Source organism: Callithrix jacchus, chromosome 9 (assembly GCF_049354715.1).
Source record: "Callithrix jacchus isolate 240 chromosome 9, calJac240_pri, whole genome shotgun sequence".
Lineage (NCBI taxonomy): Eukaryota > Metazoa > Chordata > Mammalia > Primates > Cebidae > Callithrix > Callithrix jacchus.
The window spans coordinates 127,836,237-127,843,008 of record NC_133510.1 but is presented as its reverse complement, the minus strand read 5'-3'; the positions used below and the strand labels follow the sequence as shown (position 1 = coordinate 127,843,008).

Here is a 6,772-nt window from a genome sequence, read left to right as displayed (position 1 = left end):
GCTGGTGCATATAAACCACTTTGCAGAGAGCCAGGCATACAGTAAGTGCTAAATAAGTGCCTGTGACTGTGAGCACTCACTCAGCATGTTTGGGGAGCAGAAAAGAGGTCAGCGAAGCTGGAGCTAGACCAAGGCTGAAGGGCAGTTGAGACCATGGGCATCTTGGGGGGCATCTGTGGGAACACTTGACCTAAGAAAGTTCAGAGACTTGTTTCACAAGAAGGCCACAGCTAGACTCAATCCCTAGGCAGAGTAGGCAAAGAGTGGGAAAACCTTAGACTTGCCAAGGTTCTGATTCCACTGAATGGGACACAAAGCAGAAATTTAGCTGAATTCTAGAAAACTCTAAGAGAGTTCTAGAAAAAAACCTGTAGCTGATGTGTTTGGGGCGGGGCTCTTCCAGAGTTACCCTTTGGGCCATCAAGCTACAAGGGCCAAGCTTTTTGAGATTTTACAAGCCAGAGACTACAGCCTCCGGCCTTCAGGTCAAAATCTGTCCCCTTCACCCTCCCACCCACCCACTACAGCCTGGCTCTCTGCAAACCCGGCCTCCAGCATGGAAATGGAAAGATGCATTGTCTCAGAGGTTAAGCCATAGATGACCACTAGCGGCCCTTGTCCTGGGCCCTCATCCTTGGTGTGAGACCTAGAATCTCTCTCTCTGCTGCCACTTGGTGTCTTCATGGGTGGCAACCTGTTGTCCTGGAGGAAGCCGGAATGCAGCTGTGGATGAGTGAATTTATGATGGGGAAATTGAACACAGGGTGGATTCATGGCTTTTCATCCTGGGCCTGGGGGAAGCTCTAGACCTCTGCGCTCTGGCTGCCTTCATTTATTTCAGACTTTTGTGTGAAGAGGCCGGGGTGGGAGAAGGGTGAAGAAAAGGCTGAACAGCAGGCATGGGCAAGAGCTCCTCCACCCACCAGGCTCCTCAGGAGATCAGTCCCGGGAAATGGCCTTGCAGAAGGGACAGTACCAGCCGGGTTCCATTCTCTAGTTTCTAAAAAGGAGACAGGAAAAAAAAATTATTCTGCATATTTGCAGTCCTCTCCCCGCCTGGCTTGCTTTCTTTCTTTCCCGCAAGCACAGAGGACGTGGTCCCTGTGTCCTGCCACAGCGCGTGGGAGCTCGTTAATTAAAGAGCTGAGCAGATGTCACCGTTCATTAAGTGCAGCCTTGTGGCTCCGTCCGCAGACACTGCCACCCTTTGCGCTCACTACTTAATGACACGGCATCTCCCTGGCTGTTCCAGCCCTGGAGAGGAGCAGAGGCGAGGCTGCGTTCCCCCCAGGTTGGCGGAGTGGGGTGCCCCCGCCCCACTGCGTCCTTGTCAGCTGGAGCACTGCAGCCAGACACAAGGTGATGGAGACTTTTAATTTTCATCATGCCCATCCATCGGAGCTCCGTTTTAAATCACTTTAATGGCAGATTAAAAATATATAAGCTGATATTAGAGGACAGTCTTAGTGCCTTTATAAATATCTTAAATCAAAAGTTTGGCTTAATTGCACTTACATGGAAACAGGAGTCTGGGGAGGTGGGGCCTGGGTCAGGTAAGCCCCAGTGGCAGGAGAAGCAGGGAGGGGGCTGGATGGAGGTGGTGCCGGCCCCGGGAGAGGAGAAAGAGGTTGCTGCACAGGCTTAGAGTTCAGAACCCTCATCTATCCATCCATCCATCTGCCGGTCCAGACCTGCAGAGTCCTCCGGATACACCCGCACACTAGGGCAGACCCGGCCTCTCTCTCCTCTGCGTTATCACCAGGCAGGGAAGAGGCCAGTGAGCAAGCAATTCCACCCAGCCACAATCCTCCTGTGCACAGTGTCGGGCACCGCTCTGGGCGCTTGACGAATGTCATCTCATTTGATCCCCAACAACCTGTGCAGGGAGATCATGATGATCCTTATTTTATGAATGAGGCTGGGAGAGATTCCAGGATTCGGTCAAGGCCATTCTGCTCTTCAGTGAGAGCCGGGATCTGGACTCGGGCGGTCTGACTTCAGTCCGTGTGTTAACCACTGCACCCTCCTGTCTCTCTCTCCTTATGGGACAAGTGTCAGGAAAGAAAAGTTTCCAGGGAGGTATGGGGGGAGCCAACTGGGAGCCTGGCTTCAGCCTGGGGCATAGAGGAGGTTTACGAGGCAGGGAGATTGAAGCTGGGACCTGCTGGGTGAGTAGGGGTGTGAAAAGAAGAGGAAAGTAGGCAAGGGCTGGAACCGCAGGTGCAAAGGCCCTGGGGTAGGCACTCAGTATGTTTGGGGAGCAGAAAAGAGGTCGGTGTCACTGGAGCTAGATCAAGACTTAAAGGCAGATGAGACCATGGGCATCTCAGGGACATCTGCGGCGACTCTTGGCCCAAGGAAGTTCACAGAGTCTCCTCACTGCCTGGGAGTGCGAAAAGCAGAATCAATCCCTGGGCAGGGTGGAAGAAGAGTGGGAAAACTCAAGACTAAGCAAGGCTCTATTTCTGCTGAATGGGACTCAGAGCAGAAATGCAGCTGAGTTCAGAGCACTCAAGAGCTCCGTGTCTCACTCATCTGAGCCTGCTGAGGTGTAGTGGAAGGGCAGCAGTGACGAGGAGGCTGGTACCATGCACCGACAGACGGTCTGCCTGTCCGAGAGATGAAGCCATGCGGACAGTGAGCTGGGAGGCTTGGCAGAAAGAGGGGAAACTGAGCCCTGAGAGGTTGAGATGGCAGAGATGAGGGGCCAAGAGCTGAGGCCATGCTACAAAATGTCTCAAAAGAATGTCCTAGAATGTCAGGGGTGGAATGGCCTTGTGCCCATCAAGATGGGGTGGGGCAGGAGCTGGGCTGACTTTGGTCCACATGGACACCTCTTTCTCTCACGCTCCTGGATCTGCGCCACCAGCAAATCTTGTTGCCCTTACCTTAAAAATCCATCCTCTAGGACTGGAAGAGACATTTGCACACCTGTGTTCACAGCAGCACTTTCACGATGGCCAAGAGGTGGAGGCAACCAGCGCGTCCGTCAGTGGAGGATGGACAAACAAAATGTGGTCTATCCACGCAGTGGAATATTACTCAGCCTCGAAAAGGAAGGCCGTTCTGACATAGGCTACAATGTGGATGAACCCTGAAGACATACCGAGTAGAATAAGCCAGTTACAAAAGGACAAATGCTGTCAGATCCCACTGAGAGGAGGTCCCTGCAGAATTTCCGTCTCTGTGCATCTGGCTCCTCCAGGGGCCTCATAGCCGTCTGTTCCTTCTGTCCGTCATTCCTGCCTGCCTCACTTCCTCATCCCGTCAGGTCTTTTCTCCAGTGTTTTCTCCTTTCCCAGGACCCCTTCCCTGACCTTCTTATGTAAGTTCACACCTGACTCCCCGATTCCCCCCACCCTCCTTGCTCTATTTTCCTCCGTAGCTGGGAAATAAAATGTATGCGAGGTCCTTGTTTTGGACTGAGCTCCTGTGCGAATGAAGCCACTCCTTCGGGGGCCGCGTAATTAAGCTGAGCTTGGAAATGGGGGCAGTTTGGGCTGGGTGTGGTGGCTCCTGTGCCTGTCTTCCCAGCACTTTGGGAGGCCAAGGCAGGAGAATTGCTTCAGGTCAGGAGTTTGAGGCCAGCCGGGGCAACAGAGTGAGACCTTATCTCTACAAAACGAAAAAAAATTTCAAGTTACCCAGGCGAGGCATTGTACCCCTGTGGTCCCTGATACTTGGGAGGCTGAGATGGGAGGATCACTTGAGCCTAGGAGGCTGAGGCTATGGTGAGCTATGATTGTGCCACCGGACTCCAGCCTGGGTGACAGACAGAGACCCTGTCTCTAAAAACAAAAAAGAAATAGAAAAAATGGGGGCAATTTTTCTAATAGACTGGAGATGCACAGCAAGCAGCCGAGAAGGGCCCAGTCAACCAGAGCCGGCATAAAGATGTCCCTGTGCTTTAACCCTTACAGAGAAAGCAAGTCCAAACAACCTGATGCAGACCAGCCCAGCCGATGCTGGCAGTCTAGTCCTGGGTGCATGTGATATTCAGTGATGTTGGCGAAGGAGCTTTATACTTCTGTCTACACCCCATTGTGGCCTCCGGGGACACACTTCCCCACCTTGGACACAACAAGCTCCTCCATACCCCTGGGTCATTGTGCTGGCTTTCTCTCTGTTTTGAAATGTAGTCACGGCTTGTTTTGACTCTGCCTTCAAGGCTCCACATTTGAGCTTGCCTCCCCCGAGAAGCCCTCTCTGATCTTCCCCAGAGGTCCCTGCCTACCTTGTTTCCTGGTTTGTACTCTTTCTAGTCCTTTCCATTTCTGAGCATATTCCTTTGTGAGTTGGGTCTGTCTCCTCTCAAAAACCTTTTGGAACCTCTCCAGTCTGTGACCTGTCCCCTGCCATGGCTGTGTTCTCTCCAGGCACAGAGTGGGGCTCAATGAATCTTTGTGGACTGTGTGACCTAAGGCAAGTCATTGAACCTCAGAGGCCACCTCTGTTTCTCGTCTGTAAGTTGGGGTCTTTATTCAGCTCAGCAGACTCATGGGATTAGTGAAATATTGGTGGCTCTGTTGAAATTGCATGAAAAAGTGAGGCTCCTTATTAAATTGTGTAGAGGCCTTCCACGCTCCCCACAAATCCCCTACTCCCCCATGCCTAAATCTAACCCTGAAGGAGGAATTCTCCCTGCCTCACAGGCTTCAATCCCAGAGGGCTTCCTGAAGGTGGGGCCATTCTCCAGCCAGTAAAACTGGCTCCAGGGTTGGTTCCCACATTTCAAAGCCTCCTCCTGCCCCCCTGTTCCCTTCTCAAAGCCCTGAAGCTTCCCCTCTGAAAGTCCTTGCCATTGTCACTACCCAACGCCCCGCCTCCCAGGCTGGGCCAAACCTTTTCTTCAAGAATGCAGCGGTCAAGGTCACGGCTTTCTCCTCCAGCGTCCCTGCCCCCTAGCCTGGGGAATTAGACTCTGGGCCACACCATCTGTCTGAAAACAATTAGCAATAAACGCCAGCGCACTGGGGCTCAGGGTCACGGGGCTGGCAGGGGATGGAGCGTGGTGGGCGGGGGGGGGGGGGGGGGGGGATGGAGGAGGGTGGAGCCGTGGGGTTTCTGAATGCAGAAGAAGGTTCCCGGCTGAATCAGCTTTCCTGTCTGTAGTCCAAGAAAAATCCTCCCTGGGCCACTCCGGGGAGAGAGCTTCCCTGCAGCCTCCTTCGGGATGGAGAGCAGCCTCTACACAGACTGCAACCTCACAAAGCCCGGCCTCAGCTGGGGAGGCGGCCGGGGACCATCTGGCGGAGCACGGAGACGCGTCCGAGCCAGACGGAGGAGCAGCCTTATTTGCGATGTATTGTGTGTTCCGTTTCTGAAAACACTCCACGCATATGCTTCAAGTGTATGGCTTGCAGCCAGCTGGGCCTGGGGTGCGGGGGAGGTGGGGAGACCTCCGAAGCCAAGGGGAAGGGTGCGGGCCTGTCGGCTGAGTGCGGACCCCTCAGATGCTCCCCCCAGCCCAGCCCCAGCTGGCCTGGCACGACCCTGTCCCCCTCCTCCCCGGCTTGGCCTGCGCCTGGCTCTGAAGGCTTTCCAACCTCGTTCAAATGTCATCTCCCCTTAGAAGGCAAGGCGACTCTGATTAGCCAAACTTCGTTTATCTACATAAGGTTTGGCTCACCAAGCTGTTTTTTTCTTTATGTTAATTTGAATAAGTTGCTAGTGTAAAAAAAAAAAAGAGATTTTACATAAAAATCTGGATGTTCAGCTTTTTTGGAAAATCAAAAGATCTGGCAAGTCTGGGCAGCAGGCCAGCACAGCGCCGGTCAGCCAGGCTGGAGGAGTGGGTGTGCGTCCCTGTCGCCGTCACCTGCTTATCCACTCCCTGAGTCCATGGTGTTGGGGCCTGTTGCTGTGGCTGGACTTTTCCGGGGTTTAGATTCCCACAGGGGTTAGACGCTCAACCGCTGCACCCACAACACAATGTCCCATAGTGCCCAGCGTCACAGGACATACATAGTGACGGGAGGAGGGGATGGGGTGGGAGACAGTGCTGCTGTTTTACACAAGCGGCCAGGGACGACGCGGGGCCCCACGTGGAGGAAGGCATTCCAGCAGGAGAGAACAACAGGCGCCGTGTGGGTGTCCAAAGGGCCCCACGGAAAAGCCGGAGGTCTGGTGTGGCTGGAGGCAGATGAGGGAGCGGCGGCCAGGCTTTCTTTGGAGCAGGTGACCTGGACATGCCAGGGGTTGGGGCTCCCTAAGATAGCCTGGCCGGTGAGCCTCAGGGCGTTTTCCAAGGGGGGGGCCCAACTTTGAGGATTCCACGCAGTTGGTCCTGGATTCTCAGCCATGCCTGAACCAGACTTGGCAGGTCCCAGTAGGGGCTTCCCCCAAGGCAGCGGGCCTTGGTGGGGAGGGGCGTCCCGTCTCAGAGTCTCAGTTCCCCATATGTAAAATGGGGTAATTAAAACTCATCTCAGAGGGTTCTCATGCTGTTAATTAATATCTACGTGTGTGTCTACGTACATACATGTATGGTTATACATGTACAAGGTTCAGACAAACGCCAGGAGCATAGAAAGTACCAAGTAACGCTTTGCTTTTTTTTTTTTTTTGAGACGCACTCTCGCTTTGTGGCCCGGGTTGGAGTGCAGTGGCACGATCTGGGCTCACTGCACCCTCCGCCTCCTGTGTTCAAGCGATTCTCCTGCCTCAGCCTCCTGAGTAGCTGGGACTACAGGCACGCGTCATCATGCCCGGCTAATTTTTGTATTTTTGGTAGAGATGGGGTTTCTCCATGTTGGTCAGGCTGGTCTCCAAC

At 53.8% G+C, this 6,772-nt stretch overlaps 1 long non-coding RNA gene across 1 annotated transcript; it reads right to left on the bottom strand.

Moving 5' to 3' along the window:
- Window positions 1-529: 529 nt before the first annotated feature.
- On the bottom strand, window positions 530-4,972 carry LOC128928646 (uncharacterized). The gene is made up of 3 exons (XR_008474055.2): window positions 4,843-4,972; window positions 2,889-3,094; window positions 530-1,000 (listed from the first exon to the last, which is right to left on the bottom strand). It is a non-coding gene; the product is annotated as an uncharacterized LOC128928646 (long non-coding RNA).
- Between the last annotated feature and the right edge of the window lie 1,800 nt (window positions 4,973-6,772).